We start from the raw sequence: 20,067 nt of genomic DNA, 5'->3' as shown, positions 1-20,067 counted from the left end.
CAGAGACAAATGCGTATGGAAGAAAAGGAATTGTGGGGGATGTGCGAACGTTAGTCTACAGGCAGCATCCTTTATATGCTTTGTTATTTGTTTTGATAAGTTGAAAAGCAGTGAAACAGTGAAACTCCCCTTCTGCTTTAGAAGTCATTGAGGTCTTTTTTTTTTTTTTTAAATTAGACTCAATGCTTTCTATAAACGTTGAGTTTTAATTTTGAGCCTCTGTACTAGCTTGCATTTTGAATTGACTTATGTACTTCTGTTTTAAAGCTAAAAAAAAGGTAATATCTAAGAGTAATAAACAGGAGCTGTTGTTTAACTTGGATTACGTCCAGCTTGGTTTGGGGGGAAAATCATAAAGACAAACTCCCATAGTTACTATGATGTCACCCAAGCTAGAGTATTTCTTCATAAACCACAACTCTTGATAATTATTCCTTTAGTATGAGTCTGTCTGTCTTGCAGATTCTTCTACGCTACCAAAATAGCACTTTATAATAATGTTATTTTATTCACTTGCGCCTTTGGGAGTAAATGGGCAGCTGTAATTTTTGTGAAAGTGAGCAGATCAAGAGCTCTTTCACACACATACTCTTGTGGACGGTGTAAATGTGAGTTGGCTGCTAGAGAAATGCTTGATGTAAGGTAAATGTCCATGAAATGGAAAGTGACTTTTGTCCTCTTTAAGTATTACATTTTAATATTGAGTATACTGGCTTTTTGTCCTTATCCCCATCTAATCTGTCCTAGGATATAAATTTTAATTTGAGACCTCTTATTTCTCTATAATTTTTTTTTATTTTTGGTCCAATGAAGGCTGCATATAATGGATTTTTGTATAAATACAATTGATGTTTTATATAAAACATCAATTGTATTTATACAGAATTGTGTGTATATATGTATACACACACACACACACACACACACACATCCATACACACACTCTGCTGTTCTGCTACTTTACTTTGAGATTTATTCGTCTCATGAACTGGTTTAGTGGACTAGCAATCCTCAAATGGGCAGTAGTCCTTTTATTAAGCTACCAAGTTGAAAACAGGATGTTGGCATACATAGTTTGTTATCTTTTGAGCATTAGCTGATGGCGAATTTAATTAGTCATCTAAGTAAGAAATGCCATGCTGGGCCAGAGCTGTGGTCCATCTGGCACAGACTCTTTTTAAAGAGCTGCACTAAGGAATCAGGTTACTTACTGGAATTTTGTCATTCCTAAAGGACACATGGGCCGTTGCTCATTTCCCTTAACCTACATACTGCATTCAGAATTATGCCTTTGTTTAAACTCTTCAGCATTGCAGTCTGTTCTAATTACAGATGCTATGTATGTATTAAGCTAAAACATCTTATAAATTTGTTGGAATGGGTAATTCTAGGGGAAAGTACCATTTATAATGTGAACTACAGTCTTTCCTTGCTCACTCATAAGCTGTTGCAGTTTCTTCACCTGTAAAATATAAAATTATTTCATGGTTTCCCCCACCATCTCATAATCTGTTCTGTTATTTCTAATATGGCCAATTTATGAGGTTTGTATTTCTCACCCTCCTTCTTAACATTTTTTTCCTCTACATGCCATTTAAATATAGAATATTAAGCAAGTTCTTTATGTATAACGAAGGAGGACCAAGTTACAGAGGAACACTGAATTCCTTTGAATTATCTGATGACTGTAACTGACAGTTTTGTTGATTTTAGAATAAATATATTTCATAGCTGTAGTTCAGAGAAAACAAGTATAGCTTATGGTGAGTACTTTGGGATATGGGTTTATTGAAGGTTCTTTCATGAGACGTGAATTCTACTTTTCAGTTGGCTGGAAACTGATTTAAGACACTGGCCATTCCTTCTTTCATTGTCCTTTGTACAGTGCCCACCATGAGAAATTAGAGTTTGGTTGTGGGTAAAATTGTATCTGTTACATTGCTGAGAAATATTTAGAGCCTACCAGAACTGCTAAAGAATGAAGATAGTATTTTCCTTGTAGCAGATAAAAGAGGAATTTAGAAAAAAAATTATAAGCCTTCTTGGTTGACTTCTATTTTTGAAGTTATCGATTATCCCCTAGAAAATGAAAGAACTGAAATGAGCTTGATAAAAGTTGTTGACACTTTTGAGAAGTTAATGCAGTTGGATGACGGTCTGTGGAGCACATACATATGATGACAGCATTTTCCAGCAGAGACTATCAAATACTGAGACCTTTTGGTGTTCAAGTAACTCAGCTCCCTGGAATAGAATCTGCATTAATAGCAAGCTGCTCTCCATGGTGAATGTCTTATTGTGTGTTGTATTAAAATTCATTAAGAACAATAAAGCCACAGGTTCTGTGATACTTAGATTTGTATATATCTCTTCATTATGTATAATATTGAAGACATAGTAGAAAACTAATACGGGAAATGTTTACCTTAACGTTCTGCATAAACTCACATGTTAATATTCTACATAGATAACCATGTTATTTCTTAGCAAGAAGTACATTTTATTGTCATGGCCAGAATGTGAATAGCGTTTTTATATACAAAACAAAAACAGAAGTTTTAAAAGTAACAATTATTCATACTACGTGCCAGAGGAAGGAAGGGAAGAAGAGAGAGGAGACAAACACTAACTTTATGGAGATGTGTGTATGATAGAGTGTCAAGAAACAATACATGCCCCATCTGTTATGCAGTTGCATTTTGTTAAAATACAAAACAAAACAGCAAATGCTGTAGGTAATACACCCAACATTGATTCCAAAACCATACAAACCATTCCACTATCTTTAGTCTTAAAGGTCTGTGCACAAAATGTTCTGTTGTTGAGAAAGAAACACTGAAATCCTAAGATTTTGAAAAAATAAGGTTGTGTTATTTATAATTGGTGTCCTGGAAGAGTGGGTCCACCTCTTCCCTCCTCTTTCCTTCATCATTCTTAACCATCAGTGCAGTGATTTGAGATTGAGAGAGAGGTTTTTTTTATAAAGTGTTAATTTATGCTGAAAATTCTCAGGACACAAGCAAGTATTTAGAAGACTAGCATATGTATTTAGGCCTTTGGGAAACTTTAAATCATGAATCTGTTGAGTCTCTGTTCTGTGTAAAGCAGTAAATTATTTAAAAGACATGTTTTTTAGTCTATACGGATAATTTGTTCCAAGGAATCCTCATTTTCTCCAAATAACTGAGAACATTAGTATAGCAAGGCCACATTTCCTGGGTAATGTGTCCTGGTAGTTAAACCCTGATTTTTATTTTAGGTTAGGTATAATACCTTTACTGTGTGACAGATCTAATAACAAATTAAGTTTGTAATTTTTTGAATTTTGTTCTGTTTTGAAAATAGTTTTACAAGATATTTTCTGATCGACATGTTAAAAACCAGATTCTGTTAAGTATAAAGAACTGAGGCAAATAAGTGTTATCCTATAGTGTCAGGAATTAAGGTGTCCCACATGAGAGAATTTTCCGGAAGAGGAAAATTAGGGCTCATAACTAATAATTTTGTTGTAAATTTTAAGAAATTAGTGAAATACTTTATGTATGTTTATATATATTATTTGTGTATCAGGGGAGAAAGAGAAGTATTTCAGACATCCAGAAAAGTGCAGAAACTATTTTGGTAAACACCTATGGTACCCACTCTGCTAAATCTTAGCGTTTCCTGGAGTGTATGGGGTAGCCATCAGTCACTTAGAGCTGATTCACGGCTAATTATTATGAATGAGGACTGATTAGTGAGCTGCGCTCTGCCTAGCTTATTCTTACTCAGTTCCCTTAGACCTAATGTGGCGTATTCTTCTGATTTATCCTGATGCTACATGTTTCTTATTAATATACAGCAGTGAACCTTCCCCTTTTACCCTCTTATTTAAAGCAACTTTGGAAGAATGGAACAAATTTCTCAGGTGAACAGCCTGGATTTGCATGTTACTCATGTGAGGCAAATGTGGTAGTTGTAACGAATAATTTTATTCCAGTTTGCTGCAGATTATAACCAAAAAAGAAAGACTGAGATTTTTGTCTTCTAGAGCAGTCTCTTTCTGGTTTGGACAAGTTATTTAACCACTCTGTGTTTTGTTAATACCTTCCCCATAGGCAAGTTGTGAGAATTAAGTGAGCTAATGTATGTATCTGGCACACAGAAGTTGTTCAGTAAAGGTTGCTTTGATATCACTAGCCTTCTTTCAAGTGATTGAACTTGCTGAAGTCTGATTTCCAAATGAGTGGGAGCATTTCTGCACAACAATATTCAGGGATTTCCATCCCTTCCCCTCCCCAAACAAAGCAGATTTTAACATTAGATTTCATCATCCAACTCTTAGAACTTTGCTGATTTCATTATACTTCTGGTTTATTTTTGTACCTAAGTTCTGATAGGCACATAACAAATGCTTTGTGAGCCTTAAAGTAAGTGAAAATAGATTGTTCAGATGAAAGGTATGTGGATAAGTCAGTTTTGGGGCAATTCTAGAGAAATCTTGCCAGAACTGGTATCTTTGTTTTGGTCTTCAGAGACTATTAAATGTGATCACTGAGTCATACTTGCTGTGTTCTCTGTCCCCTGGCTATCTCTCTAAGACCCTGAAGCTTGCCAGCTACACACAGGATGTTTAAAAGGCAGAGTAGGCCTTAGCCCAGGGGGAGTTTGTTTATTTAAAGAAAAATAATTAAGTTCAAACATCCCTACCATGTCATAGCTAGCCTAGTCATGTTAGAGTTCGTGAGTTCTTTTGATTCTTTCTGGTGGTCATGGTGCCTAAAGGTAACAGATAAATTTGAAAGGAGTTAAACTTTTCCTGAGATTACTTGGAATTTTATAATGTAATCCCAAACAAATCCCTAAAGGAGAGGGAGGAAAGGGAATGCCATTTATTTTGCTAGTTGTATTTTAATGAGACTCATGTAATTCAAATCTTTCACCACTTCTTTCTAGGGTTATGAAAGCGATGATTTAAAAACAAAACCAACCTCCCCCGCCCCCACCTCCCAAAAAACCTTCCCTCTTCACACTCATTATGGTAGCTCTGTCTTTATTAATTCTTTGAAGTTGGGGCCATAAGAATCTTTTAAAAGGGACAGTGTAATTTCATAAATGTTTAGGCATGAAGGAATAAAAATGGATTATGTTTGTGCTTCAAATGATTATCATCTCTAAAATTGATGACTGATTTCTCCTTACATATTCTCTGCCAGATAAGGAAATCTGAGACAGACGTCCTGGGCCTACCCTAGGGTACCAGTGTGTATCTCTTCAATGAGATAACTTAAAAACCAAATCCCAAAGGAAGTGGAGAAGGCGTAAGTACAAGTCCTGAGGCCCTGAAGTGAGAACATGCTTGATATGTCTAAGGAAAGAGGGCAGCATGGCTAGAATGGAGTGAACAAGGAGAGGGGTAGGAGATGAGGTTATCAGATCACGGTCCTTACAGTCTTTGCAAGGATTCTGGCTTTTAAATTGGTGAGGTGGACTCAGTTAGAGGGTTTGAGCAGAATGACATGATTTTACTTTCTTTTGAAAAGGACTAATTTGACTGACTTGTTGAGGTGAGCCAGGGGAGAGGCTTATTACAATAATGCAAATGAGAAATAAGGTGGCTTGGACCACTGTGGTAAGAGTGGAGGTGGCAAACATGGTAATTTAATGAATACCTTTTGAAATTGGAGCTCCCAGGATGAACACTTAATGAATGTGATGAATACTTTTGCACATTAAGTCTGGCTGATCCTAAAATTTTAAATGATGTTAAGGTTAATCACTGGGTCCAAGTTTTATCAGCCTGATTATTATAAAGTTTCCCATCAACTTTTTAACTTAATTGTTTTAGCAACTTTTGATCATTTTTTAGATTTGTTATTTCACAAAGGATGACAAAATGGTTATTTTCTGATTCTGTCATTCCTTTACATTTGTTATTTGGAATCCTATAAAAAAGGGTTTTACTTATTCACTACCTGGTTACTCTGGGGTACCTTTCATATAAGAAAGTCAGGAATAAATGCTTAATTCTTTCCCACTATCAATTTTCAGAATAACTAGTTTATGCCCTAGTGACTTCCAAAGATGATCATGGAGTTTTAAATATATATATAATTTATCAAATCAGTGGAAGTCATCATTTTGATGTTCAAAATGTCATTATCTAATATTCATTTGACTTTAAAACATCTTGACAGTGAAAACTATGAAACAAGATACATTCTGAGAAGTGAAGTCTAACTTCCATCAATGTCCCTTCTACCTGTTTTCTTTTTTTTTCTATAGATAACTATTTATAAATGGTTTTGGTTTATCCTTCTATTGATTTTTTTGAAAGGAAAAAAATGCAATTCTGTAATAATTTGTATCCCCCTCAGTTTTTTACAAAAAGAGTAGCATTTTGTGGAATACGAATTTGGTTACAGGTTGGGATGTACAGGAAACTGCTGGATTCCTTGAGGGTTATTGACATCAATCAACTTTTCACTGCTTGTAAAAGATTTTCTCTTATATTCCTAGCTGTCGCTACAGCAAGCCCCTCAAAGAACATACATGTTTAAAAAAGAAAAGGACACTCACCCACACCATTTGACAATATTCAGCAGAATTGCACATCCAGCATTTCCTTTTCTAGGTGTCTTTCCCAGAGGTTGCACTAATAAAATTACAAAGTAATAAATGCCTTTGTTCCGTTCTTTGAAGCTTAGAACCATGTCTTGATTGTCTTTTAATTATGGGTTTTTATTGGAGAAAGAAACAATACTGGTGGTGTAATTGGCATAAATAACATCAATGGTGTATGTGTGGAAGAAATGGCACTTTGAGACTTGGCCATTTTGACATACTGTGAGGTTAAATATTTCATCAGTTAACATTAAATCATTCATCAATTTATTAATTCCTTTAATAAATATTTACTGAGCACTTAACAGCATGGAAGCCATTGTCTTAGGTGTTCGAGAGATCAGTAAAGAAGACAGACAGAAATCTTCTATAGTTTGCTTTGTATAGATGTGAGGGGGAAGTAGACAAAGTATAATAAACAAGCAGTTAATTTATTGTTTTCAAATGTGCAGTTTTAGGTTTCCTCTTCTACATCTTACTTTTTTCTTTTTCTGGCCTATAAGTGGCATTGTTAGGAACTGCAAGACTCTGATAGGTGAAAGGGATTGAGGACTGAAGAGGCTGTAAATGTGTATACTCAGTATGTGTAACATAACTATAATTCTGGTCCCTCCCTCCCACCTCACCCTCAGCTCTGTAATGTTTTTTTATTAGAAGGTTGCTCAAGAACTGTTTTGATGGTTCCTTGTAGTCACTAATATTTAGATAATTGTCCTGAAAGATCTTATGTTTTTGTTATGATGTATTCTTAATGACTGCATCTTTATTTCAGAAATGACCATTAAGAAGTAGATGCCCAGATGCAAAAGTGATGAAACAGTCAATTTGTCATAAAGTAAGATGCAGCTGTGGCTTTTCAACCAGATTAGTAAGTGTGGCCAATTTTTTTTTTAACTCTATACTTATTTTTTCTACTTTGAAAAGCATTTAGTAAGAAATATAGTGGACTTTTTTTTGAAGTGTCGACTTGTATTTCTGTTTTTACTTTGGATTATAGTACAAATTCTAGTATATAGCTCTAGAAAATATATATCCTTGCTGTCTGTACCTTTTTAAGAACTATAAATAATTTAAGAACTATAAGTAATAAAGGTAATATTATAAAGTCATAGCTTTAGAGGGAATGAAAAAGAGTCACTGTAATACTACTATCCAAATACAACCACTCTTATAATTTTTGGATATTTGTTTTCCCTACTGGTCTTTGTTGTACACATTTAAAAATATATATAATTTTGATCACAGTGTTGTAAAGAATGTGATTCTTGTATATCTTTTAAAATTAAATTTGTTAAATGTTTTTTCCTGGGAATAAAAATGTACCCTTCAGTACAGGGTTTCTTATTGGGATGATGAAAATGTTCTAGAGTTAGATGGTGGTGATGGTTACATTACTTTACGAATGTTGTAAAAAAAAAAAAAAACCCACTGAATTTTACACATTAAAAGGGTGAATTTTATAACACGTAGATTGTGCCTTAAAAAAAGTGCCATTCGGAATATCAAATCTTTGCAAGAATAAAACCCAGTTGAGTACTGATGTTTTAGAATATGAAAATGTGCCACTCATTACTATGTACTTAGCGACAGTAATTTGATAGCTGGTAGAATAGTGTTTTAATAATAATAAAAATAATGAATTTTTAATAAATGTTTTTATAAAAATAATAAAGTACTTTTGTTATTAGAGACTTAATGTCTCTTAAGCTTTGTTAATGCCAAGTGCCGTAATAATCTGAATGTACTGTGTTAGCATTTTGTAACTTTTCATTTTCAGGAGACTTTCTGTTTGAAACTAACACTTCAACTTTTCTACCTGAAATTTTTTTAGGAACAAAATTGTGTCTGTTTTTCTCAGAAGAGAATTCCACAAGGTAAGACATTGTTAATGTAGTAATAAAACAAATACAGTTGAATACAGACTTAATTGCTCTGGCTTTTTAAAAAAGTCCTTTTTCTATTCTTACTTTATATCTTTTCTTGATTATTACAGTATAAATTTGTTAGCTACTCCTTTACTACTTCAGAATTTACTAGCAAGGCACAAGTCATCATATTTGAAGTCAAGATGAAAAGAGTGTGATAAACGTAGTACTTCTAAAACTCAAATACTGCTTTTCATTGTCAGAGCTTACTCCTAGCATCCTTAGGAATTAGTTTGTCCATTCTGAGAAAAAGTTGTTTTCTTTCATTGGGGCACATTCACCTTTTACCTCAGTGGACATTATCTAAATGGCTTTGAGGAGTAGTGGGTTCATAGAAACTCTCTTAGAACCTTTAAGATTATTTAGCAATGCTTCCATCTGTGGAAATTGTATAACTCCTATATTTAGTTTAAAAAGTGGAATGCTTCCTACCAGGTAGATTAAAAAAGATTGAGTAACATCTAGTATTTTAAAAAAAATCCTGAATGATCACCTTACAGTGGATTTTAAATGATCGTTGAAATACATTATTGTACACTTTAGACTTATGAAGGGTGAAATGTTCAAGTGAGTAAGAGTAAAATCTCCTTATCAGTGTGCTTATGCTATGCCAGGAACTTAAAATCAGTTGCTTGGCAGCATCAAGAATTTACTTTGGTTAAATTTTCGGGGGAACTTTTGGCATAGGTAGTAGTGATTAACTGCAGATTAATTCAGTCTGTCAACTGGAAATGCTTATAGAGTGAATTATTCAAATCAGTAACTTTCTCATTTTTTCTCCTTTTTCAGTATCCTGTGTCTTAAGGGGAGCATGCATTCTCAAATGCATCTTTTCCACCTGTTTTTGAAACTGACCCAGATTTAGTTAATCAAGTTAGTTTTTATCCTGATAATGGAAAAAAAAAGGGTTAAAATAAAAGGAGACGCACTAGCTGATGAGGAGGAAGGGAGAGCAAATTACCACATTTTAATTTCCAAGTTTCTTGTGAAACTCTTTCCCCCTATTTTTTTCTTATACTCATAGAGGGTTAAGGGAGGGGGTCCTGGAACCTGTGTATAGATAGCACTATCTGATCTCCCAGGGCACTACTCAGAGGAGAAATCCAGATCCTTCTTTTCCTGGACCACAGTGCTTAAAGTAAAAGCAGAAACTTTCAAAATATTTAATCTTAGTGAACTTGATCTGTTACATCTTTGTCATTGTTTTTTTGGCAAATAAATGTAAATCTTGGACCTCAGTACAATGTATGATGCAACGATGATGAATCATAGTGTCTGTACTCTTAGGGTTCCCCTATATGTGTTCAATAAACACAAAGATGCTTTCTTAATTTTTTTAGGGTAGAAAATAATCTTTAGAAGATTATTCGTATTTATACAGTATCACCCTGCTATACACTTAAGGGCATTAAAAAAACGAAAACTTCAATTATTATTAACCACACATTTAAAAATAGTTGAAATGGTAAATTTTATGTTATGTGTATTTTATCACAATTTTAAAAGTTTTTTTTTTTTAATTTTGGGCAACTCTGTTTATTATGAAAGAAGATGACTTTGTCTGAAGTATGTTTTAATCTCAAGTACAAGAGTGTGAAGTTAATGATACTCCTCACTTTGTGTCACATCCATTTGTTGGTGGTCCATTGAAGGACTGTTCTTCATGTCTTTTATAATTAGTCCCTATGTAAATGACCTTTTAATGTGTAGGTGTGTATCCTTTTATTTGTGTCTTGTAAAAGATTTTATTATTTTATGTACCTGTATTTTAATTATACATTAGGTCTTAATCTAGTTCTTTTGGTCCCCTCCACCCTCCTCTTTCTTATTTTTTTCTAAGATCTGGCTGTTTTACTTTGTTTATCTTACTTGTTTTGTCCAACTGGTGCATTGTATTCCAGGTTGTTTTTCAAAATGAAGCTATTAACTCATCGACATAGAAGACAAACTTACAATTACCAACGGGGAAAGGGGCGGGGAGGGATAAATTAGGAATTTAGAATTAATAGGTACACACTACTGTAAGTAAAATAGATAAACAAGAACAAGCTCAGGGACCTGTGTTCAGTATCTTGTGGTTACCTGTAGTGGAAAAGAATCTGAAAAAGAATGTATATCTATGTTTATATGTATGTGTAACTGAATCACTTTGCTGTACATCTGAAACACTGTGAGTCAACTATACTTCAATTTTAAAAAAATTTTTTAAAAATGAAGCTATATATGTAAAGTATCTTAAATGTATAAGGCACATAAAACGAGAATTTAGAAAAAGGCCAGTTTTTGCACATTTCTTTATATTAGAATTAAAATTAGAGAATGAGTTAGATGCTGTGGAAGATTAGAGGAAATACTAAACATCTGTTTAGAAGGCTTAGAGTCTGTTAGAACAGTCAAAGAAAAGAATTGTTGGGTCTAAAAAAACATGTATTTTTCTTCTAAAAATAGTATGTTAAAATGCCTAGGTCTCAGAGTTAGCTGGCAAAAGCCTAATAGTTGAAAGATAATACCAGTAATAGTATAGAATCTCCTCATTATCTATTGCTTTTTAGTTAATTTCTCCATTGTAATGCACAGCACTGATCAGATCAGGGAGGGGCTTCTGTCAAGTGGGAAAATGCACCTTGTTGGGAGCAGTTTCTTTTTGTGGGAGGAGGATCTTAGGGGCACTTAGTTCTGGAGGCTAGGAGGAAATGTAGAACTGATTGAGTAGTGGAATGGAGAAGGGTAAGGAATTCACATCTGCTAAAAGCCAGTGTTGAGGCTTTTTGAAAGAAGTAGTTACTTACATGTCAACACTTAAGTATTTGTAAAATCTCTGGTGTGAAGACTGGCATCTCTTGAAATTGATAATAGATTTGGTATCCTATGCATTGTTGAATACTCACCCCACTCTTTAAAAATTACAATTCAGGGAATTAGACATGAGATAACATGGTCTCTTTCAGGTTTCTTTAATTTTTGAGTATTTTGTGTGGCATAGTAATTTCATTATTTTCACTTTGTTAGCACATACCATAAGTAGGACAAACAGTATTCTCAATTTTACAAGTGAGGAAACCAGTAGTGGAATTAACTTTAGATTCTTTTTACTGATCTACACTGACACCCTATCAATGGATATTTTGCTCTATATAGAAGATGTAGTTACAAGGATAGTTTTAACTTGGAAGATATGTTTCTAACCAAAAAGAACCTCATAGCCTGAGAAGTTTAAAAAACATACGTATATAAACAAAAATATAACCAATGAATAAGGTAGATGGTATTCACTTAACCTTAAGATTCATTAAAACAGCATTTAATAAATTAATATTGGTTTTGTCCACCACTGTTATATACAAGATTATTTCATAAATATTTCCAGCTTAGAACAAATACCATAAATTGAGATTTTTTTTCATTTTGAACTTGCCTTTTTAATATACTTTAAAATTAGATACCTAACTTTAATGAGTGGGAAATTAGAACCCTTTTGTGAATTTGGAAAGGGCATTTGATCTCACATATTTCAGAATATGGTAATCCTCTTCCCATAAATTATTTGTTTGTAGTATGAAAATCAGGCAGACTGTATCATAAACCTGTATCTTTTATCCTGAGAGACTACTTTGGTTCAGGCCTGGCTTTAGCACAGATCAAGATTGGTTTTGAGTAATCCAGTGCAATCCTAGGTCATTCTAGGTCTGGAGAGTCCTCGGATATACTGACCATTTGGTTTCATTACCTGGTTTACATTTGAGCCTGTGGAAAGATTTCACATGTAGGTGGGATAAAGGGATACAGATCAACTCATAGTCTATTGAGTAGATTGGAGTTATAGCATTTTGAACTTTGGCATTGTTTTTGTTGTTCAAAAATAGGCTATGACAGGTCTTCTGACTCAGATTTCTTACTGTATTTTAAGGCTTCAAATGTTACAGTTCAATTTAAGTAAATTTTAACTTTCAAAAATATGGATAGCTTTAGCCTTTTATAAAAGAATACAGTTATTTCAGATACCTCGTGTTTCATCTTCCACTCTTCCTTAGAATTCTATATGAGCTGCCTTGATTTTATTTTACTTTTAAGCCATTTGCTTTTAGATTAAAAAGAAAAAACCTCCAAAAACAAAACACCGAATAGGTTGAAACTCGACACAAATTGCTGCCACAGAACAAAAGTGCTGATCAAGTTAAATCAACCTCTGTAATGTGTATTGAAAGGAAAACCTCTCCTCTCTCCCCCAATTTGAAGAACAAGCATTTTCCCTGCCAAGAAGGGCTGACTTTAAATGGACCAGCTGTCCATATTAGGAGCCTAGGGTTGCTAAGGTGACCATGGCTGTTTGGAGAAGAATGCAGCTGAGAGGGCAAGTTCTTGATGTGTGAGCTGAGGGAAGGAATGTGGTGTGATTGTGCAGCATTCCTCTTAATCACATGCTCACAAAGTGCTGTGTGGGCAGCGTGTAGAAAGTACAGGTCTGAGTGCTGGAGCTTGTTGGTTAAAATCGTTTTGTTTTCATGTGAGCCAGAGGCTTACAGTTTAGATCGAAAGCATTTACCTTGTATGTATGTATGTGTTTTGGGTAAAGGGGAGGGTGTTTTAATGGTGGATGAAATGGTAATGAATTAATTTTGTTTGATGGACAGACATTTTTATACAGTTGAGAAAAATGTATCTTACGATACATGATCGGTTTCAGTCATATGTACAGTGTTACTAGTTCTCCAAGTGAATGATGTATTCTTTGTAATTGTGCTTATTTCTTTGGCACTTTTAATTACAGAATTACTTGAAAGTCCTAAGAATATGCTGTCTGTTTGCTCTATTTTTTCCTTTTCTTTTTAAAGTTCTTATTCCTTCTCTAAGGGAGATCTTAGTACATTAAGTGTTCCTTCCCCTGAAGCATCCAAAGATAGGTTCCGGAATTTGATAAAAAAAATGAATCAAGGAGCAGTGGGAAAGGTCAAAGGAACACCTCACTTACCTGAAACACTATTTCAATTTTACCATGAGCATCATTACTAACACTTGCAATGACATGCAAACACAAATACTGATATGGACACTTACTGAACTAAAAGGTTTTTTTTTTTTTTTAAATCCTTGTTTCCACGTCCCTACGATAATATGTTAATCCTAAGTGAAGGCATAAATGTGTAATATATTTAAGATGTGAAATAGTTGGAGCATTGGCATTCCTATATTACATTAGCATTTTTTTTCAGATAGTCTACTGTTTTTTTTGACATGGTTGCTATTTAACTGAATTATTTGTAAAATATGGAGAGAAATTAAAAGATTAAAATATTTGATTTTTGAGTTCAGTTGGTTCACTGACATTTCTTATGTCTACCTTGATAACTTTTAATGACATTCTCTGTAACCTGTACTGTTTCCCCCAAAATGCAGCAGAATATAATTGGTTTACATATATGCTTCGTAACAGCCCTTAACTTTAATATAAGTATGTAGGGTTTTTTTCCTTTATAGTTTATCTTAATCTTTTTCTATCCAGAAGTCATATATTCTTCCCCGCTTTGTCAACTAAAAGCTTTATGATTATGCCTTTCACATTTAATTCTTAAATCTTCCAATAATTGATTTTTGTTAAGGTATGGGTTATGAATTAATTCTTTCTATATGGATAATTGGTTATTCCAGCACTGTTAATTGAAATAGTCCTTCATTCCTTCCAAAATTCTCTGTGTTACAAATTTTCATATATGGGTGTTTTCATTTCTGTACTCTTTCTTCTGTATCTTTGGTCTATTTGTTTACCTCTGAATTATTATTCTACTTTCTTAGATATCTGCAGATACTCAGTTTTGTTTCTTGTCTTGTTTCTGATCTCAAAGGAACTGCTTTCAAGTGTCACCATTTAAAATGACACTTGTAGGTTTTTTCTTTATTTTTTTTTTTGAGATGGTCTTTATCAAGTTAAGGAAGTTTTGTTCTGTTCTTACATTGTTAAGAGTTATGTTTTGTTTTAAATCGTGAATAGTTATGCTGTATTGAAAGCCTTTTCTTTAACTCTGGAGATGATCAGAATTTTTTCTCTATCTGTTAATGTGGTCGGTTACCTTGATTTTCAGATTAGGCTAACTAAGCACTCCTGGGATAAATCCAGTTTAGTCATGATGGAGTATCTTTTTTTTTTTTTTTTTTATAAATTACTGGATTTGGTTTGCTTATACCTTGTGTACAATTTTTTTTTTTTTTTACATCTGTGTTCATGAATGAGATTAGTCTATAAGTTTCTTTTTTCATATTGTCCTGGTGGGGCTTTTTTAAAAATCTCTTTCTCAATGAGTTAAAAAACTTTTAAAATTGTAGTAGAATACACCCAACATAAAATTTACTTTCTTAACCATTTTAAAGTGTACAATTCAGTAATGTTAAGTATTTTCATTTTGTTGTGCAACCAATCTCCAGAACTTTTTCTTCTTGCAAAACTGAAACTCTACCCATTAAACAGCTCTTCCACATTTCCCCCTCTCCATAGCCAACCACTATTTGACTTTACGTTTTTATGAGTTTGACTGCTCTAGTTACCTCTTAAAGTGAAATTATACAGTACTTATCTTTTTGTGCCTGGTTTATTTCACTTAGTATAGTGCCCTAAAAGTTCATCCGTGTTGTAGCATGTGTCGAAATTTCCTTTTTAAGGCTGAATAATATTCTACTATATGTATAAACATTTTGTTATCCATTCTTCTGTCATCGGAAAGTTACGTTGCTTCTACCTTTTGGCTATTGTAAATACTGCTGCTATGAACATGGATGTACAAATATCTTTCTGAGACCCTGCTTTCGGTTCTTTTTGGTATGTACCCAGATCACTGGATCATATGGTAATTCTGTTTTTAAGTTTTCGTGGAACTACCCTCCTGTTTTTTACAGCAGCTATACCATTTACCTTCTGGCAGCAATGCACAAGGGTCCCAAGTTTCTCCACATCCTTGCCAACACTTATTTTCTGGCTTTTTTGGTAGTAACCATCCTAATTGACGTGAGGTAATAGCTCATTATAGTTTTGATTTTCATTTCCCTAAAGACTGGTGATGTCAAATATCTTTTCATGTGCTTGTTGGCCATTTATATTTCTTTGGAGAAATGTCTATTCAAGTCCTTTGCCCATTTTTTAGTTGAGTTATTTGGTTTTTTGTTGCTGTTATATTCTAAGTTGTGGGAATTCTTTGTGTATTCTGGATATTAGATATATATCCCTTATCAGATATACTATTTGCAAAGATTTTCTCCCATTCCATAAGCTGGTGTCTTTTCACCCTGTTGTTTCCTTTGGTGCACAGTTTTTAATTTTGAAGTAGTACAATTTATCTGTTTTTCCTTTTGTTGCCTACGGCTTTGGTGTTGTGTCCAGGAAATCACTGCCAAATCCAGTGTCATGAAGCTTTTTTTTCTATGTTTTTTTCTAAGAATTTTATAGTTTTAGGTCTTATGTTTTGGTCTTAATCCATTTTGAGTTAATTTTTGTATATGGTGTAAGGTAGGGGTCCAGGTTTGTTCTTTTGCATGTGGATGTCCAGTTTTCCTAGCACTATTTATTGAAAAGACTGTCTCTTCCCCTGTTGAATAGTCTTGGCATCTTTTGTCCTAGTTGGATTTTGGTATGATTTAGAAAGTGTTTCCCTTTTTTTTTTTTTTTTTTAACTATTCTCTAGAAGAATTTATTTTAAGATTTTAATTATTTGTTGTTCCTTGACTATTTAGTAGGGCTTAACCTGTAAAAAATTGGGGCTTGATGCTTTTTTAGTGGAAAAATTTTAAACTACTGCTTGCTGTTTAGTTTTTTTTAATGATTATTCATCTATTCAGTGTCTATTTCTGTTAAATGGTCAATTGATTAGTCTTAAAAATTGATACATAATTCACATACCATAAAATTCACCCCTTTAAAGTATAAAATCCAGTGTTTTTTTTTAAGAATATTCACAAAGTTTTATAACTATCACCACTGTATTTCCATAACAACTTCATTATCTCATTTTGGAAACCCTATACCCATTAGCAGCCACTGTTCATACTCTCTTCTGTCATCCCCTGACAACCAGTAATCTGCATTCTGTCTATAGATTTTCCTATTCTGGGTCTTTCCTATAAATGAGTCATATAACATGTGGTCTTTTTGCCTGGCATCTTTCAGTTAGTATGATGTTTTCAGATTCCATTCATGTTGTAGCTAGTGTTAGCACTTCATTTCTTTTATGGTGAAATATAATCCCATTGCGTGGGAATACCACATTTTGCTTATACATTAGTCAGTTGGTGCACATTTGTGTTGTTTCCATTTTGGGGGCTATTAATGAATAATGCTGCTGTGAACCTCCATGTACAAGTTTCTGTGTGCACATATGTTCTCAGTTTTCTTGAGTATGTACATAGGGGTGGAATTGCTGGATCACATGGTAATGCTGTATTTAACTTTTTTAGGCTCTACCTGTTTTCCAAAGCAGTTATACTATTTCACAGTCCCACAAGTAGTGTATAAAGGTTCCAGTTTCTCCACATCCTTGCCAACACTTGCTCTTGTCTGGTTTTTGTTTTTTTTTTTATTATAGCCATTTTAGAGGATATGAAGTGGAATCACTTTGTAGTTTTGATTTGCATTTTCCTAATGATTAGTGATGTTGAGCATCTTTTCAGTTTTTTGACCATTTGTATGTCTTTGGAGAAATGTCTATTTATGTCTTTTGTCCATTTAACAATTGTTTTTTTTTTTTTTGTCTTTTTATAGTTGAGTTGTAAGATTTCTTTATATAGTCTAGACTCCTTTCAGATACATAATTTCCAAATATTTTCTCCCATTCTTTGGATTGGCTTTTCACCTTCTGCTAGATAGGTTTCAGCTTATTCAGCTATACTTTGCAGGTGTAGCCTTTTGGATTTTCAGTTATATGCAAGGTATGTGATTTCATTCTCCGTTTTGGGAATCTCAGAATATGTAGCCTGTCTCTAGCATTCTGTAGTTTTCAAAGGAGTGTTATGAGGTACCCTTAGAGTCAAGAGCCACCTTCCATAGTGTCTGTATGTTTGTGCCAAATTAAGAAGTTTAAAAACAGTTTAAAAAAATTTATACAGCATTTTAGATTTAGGCAGTAAAGCCAGTCTGGGCATCTAATCTACCATGTTGCCAGAAATGAAAATTCTTGATCCATTTCAAATGAACATAAACTTTAGATAAGGTTTATGTAAGAAATATGGCACAGAATTCCAATCAGCAGGCCCCCATTGAAAAAAAAAAGGTCCTTGGCTATATTTGTGTAACTCAATTATTACGCTGTACACTGGAAACTAACACAACATTGTGAATCAACTGTACTTCAATTTAAAAAAATAGTCATTGGCTTTGAGTTCATTCCCTTCTATATGTTCCAGCTAAAAGAAAATGTTCAAAGTGTGTGTGTATATATAATATTTTAATGTTATAGAATATATATTGTTATCACATAATAATATAAAATAATATGTATATTTGATATCCTGATTGAACCAACTACAACTAACCTTAGGTCTGTTTTGATTTGGATAAGATGGTTTCTACTCGATTTGCATAATAACTGTGCCAGTGGAAGTAGTGTTTCCCTTAGGTTGGGAGTCCTGCCCAGGTAGCACCAGGGTAAGGGAAAAGGTAATTATCTCCAGGTATTCTGAATAATGGTAAAAGAACAATTTTTCCTTTCATTTCCTCTTTAATGCAAATGATTAGTAGTAAGTTGTGGGGCCAGGGCAACATCATAAGCCTTTCTCTTACGAATTGATTGTTACAAGCAATTTGTTAGTAGACTGTTAGAACAGATGTCTGAGGGCACACCAGCCATGACTGCATTTTATCTGAAACATAAAAGGGAAACTTTAGGTTAGGATTCTCGACCCTAATAACAGTGATGAGTTATATTGGTAGTATACTTCCAGGGATATTATGTGATGAAAATGGCACTTTATCTCTGGTCTTCCTCCCCAAAACCCAATAATCCTCATCTAATCATGAGAAAAACATCAGACAAATCCCAATAGAGAGACATTCTACAAAATAACTTGAGCAATATTGCCCCAAACTGTCAGGGTCTTGCCATAAATCCCACCCGCAGAATGATGTTCCACAACTGGGAAGGAACCCAAAACCTGGCTTCTTGGAGTGAAGGTTTCAAACCCCACATCAGACATCCCAGCTTTTAAGACATAATACACTTGAGAGATGAGCCCCCAAAACATCTTAACTTTGAAAACCAACAGGGCTTCATGTCCCAGGACCTGTACGACTAGTGATCTGAGAAATTGCTCTCAAAGAGCTTGTGCACTCAGACTCCCCCACTGCAGAGCCCAGCTCAGAGGGAGCTAACATGCACCCATGCTTGCTTATGTTAAAGCATTGGCCTGAGAGGCAGGCATCCAATTTAATGCACACATCTCGGAGCCTGTTGAAATACTCCCTGGGGACAGAGACTGGTGGGTGCTCTTCATGCTCTCCCTTTGCTGTGCTCCAGGACACCAGTATCTCCCAGAGGGACGTTTCATGCGCTGGTGCCCAGGGGCTGCCTCTTGATCACCTGGCTCTAGAGGCCAGCGGAACTTGTGTTCCTAGTCCCACAAGACTGTATGAATCAGTGTCACTCAGACCCCTGTCTGTTACTCAAATTGTGACTGCTGTCAGGGGACACCTCTACATCATGTGGCTCTGGGTGGCCTGTGGGGTGAGTTCATGAGTCTTTAAGGAGTCTAGCTAATGGAGAAACAGTTCTGAAACAGCTACCAAGATATAGCAAGAGGCAGCAGACCCAGGAGCTCAGTCTTTCTGTGAAGGAGACCTGTTTAGCTGATCATCGTGACTATGGGCTGCGGGTGGGCTTCTAATTAAACATGCATCTTGAGACTGACTGTAATCCTTTCCAGAGACCTTGGAGGGTGGAGATTACCTTTGAGTTCATCCCCTGCCACACTCCAGAGCACTAGTGTCTCTTGGAGAGAAGCTTTGCATGTCTGGCGCCCTGGTTTCTATAGCTGCTGCCCAGAAGACATGCTTTGATCACCTGGTTCTGGTAGCTGGGGGCGGTGGGGTGGGCAGGGAAGCTTGCATTTCTGGGTCCCGTGGGACTGTGGTATTAGGAAAGATGGTTCTTGGCAGGCTACCACCCCCCGGGCCCTGCACAGACAGTGGATTGAGGTACCCCTTTCCCCCCGCCACCCACCATCATCCCAGGCTTTCTATGAAGGAAGCCTTTTGTCCTGCAGCTTCAGCCTGAGTGGCAGGCTTCAGGTTTGGCACACATTTAGTGGTGTGTGGAGCTGCTCTCAAGAAACGTTATATGCATGCCATCTTTGTGCTCGTCCTCTGCCTTGCTCCAGCTCACTGGCATCGCTGCTTAAAGAGCATGTACCCTTGCCTGGAGCCAGGGTTTCTGCAACTGTAGCCAGGGGTTGCCTCCAGATCGCCTGGCTCTGGTGGCCAACAGGGCTTATGCTTGCAGTCCCACAGGATTCTATATGTATAAATACTTTCAATAGCTGATAGCTCAATTTCTGACTTCAAGTCCGC

At 35.0% G+C, this 20,067-nt stretch overlaps 1 protein-coding gene across 2 annotated transcripts in view; it reads left to right on the top strand.

The window, feature by feature from the left end:
- FRS2 (fibroblast growth factor receptor substrate 2) overlaps positions 1-20,067 on the top strand; it is a 104,959-nt gene that overhangs the window by 46,612 nt on the left and 38,280 nt on the right. Inside the window, exons 2-3 of one of the 2 annotated variants that reach the window (XM_032493785.1) lie at positions 7,376-7,471; positions 8,435-8,477. The exons of the other annotated variant lie outside the window; for it this stretch is intronic. The gene's annotated coding sequence lies outside the window, so the exon portion shown is untranslated. The remainder of the gene's footprint in view (positions 1-7,375; positions 7,472-8,434; positions 8,478-20,067) is intronic. 2 annotated transcript variants of the gene reach the window in all.

This window comes from Camelus ferus, chromosome 12 (assembly GCF_009834535.1).
Source record: "Camelus ferus isolate YT-003-E chromosome 12, BCGSAC_Cfer_1.0, whole genome shotgun sequence".
NCBI classification, from domain to species: domain Eukaryota; kingdom Metazoa; phylum Chordata; class Mammalia; order Artiodactyla; family Camelidae; genus Camelus; species Camelus ferus.
This window is presented reverse-complemented; position numbering and strand designations above follow the sequence as displayed.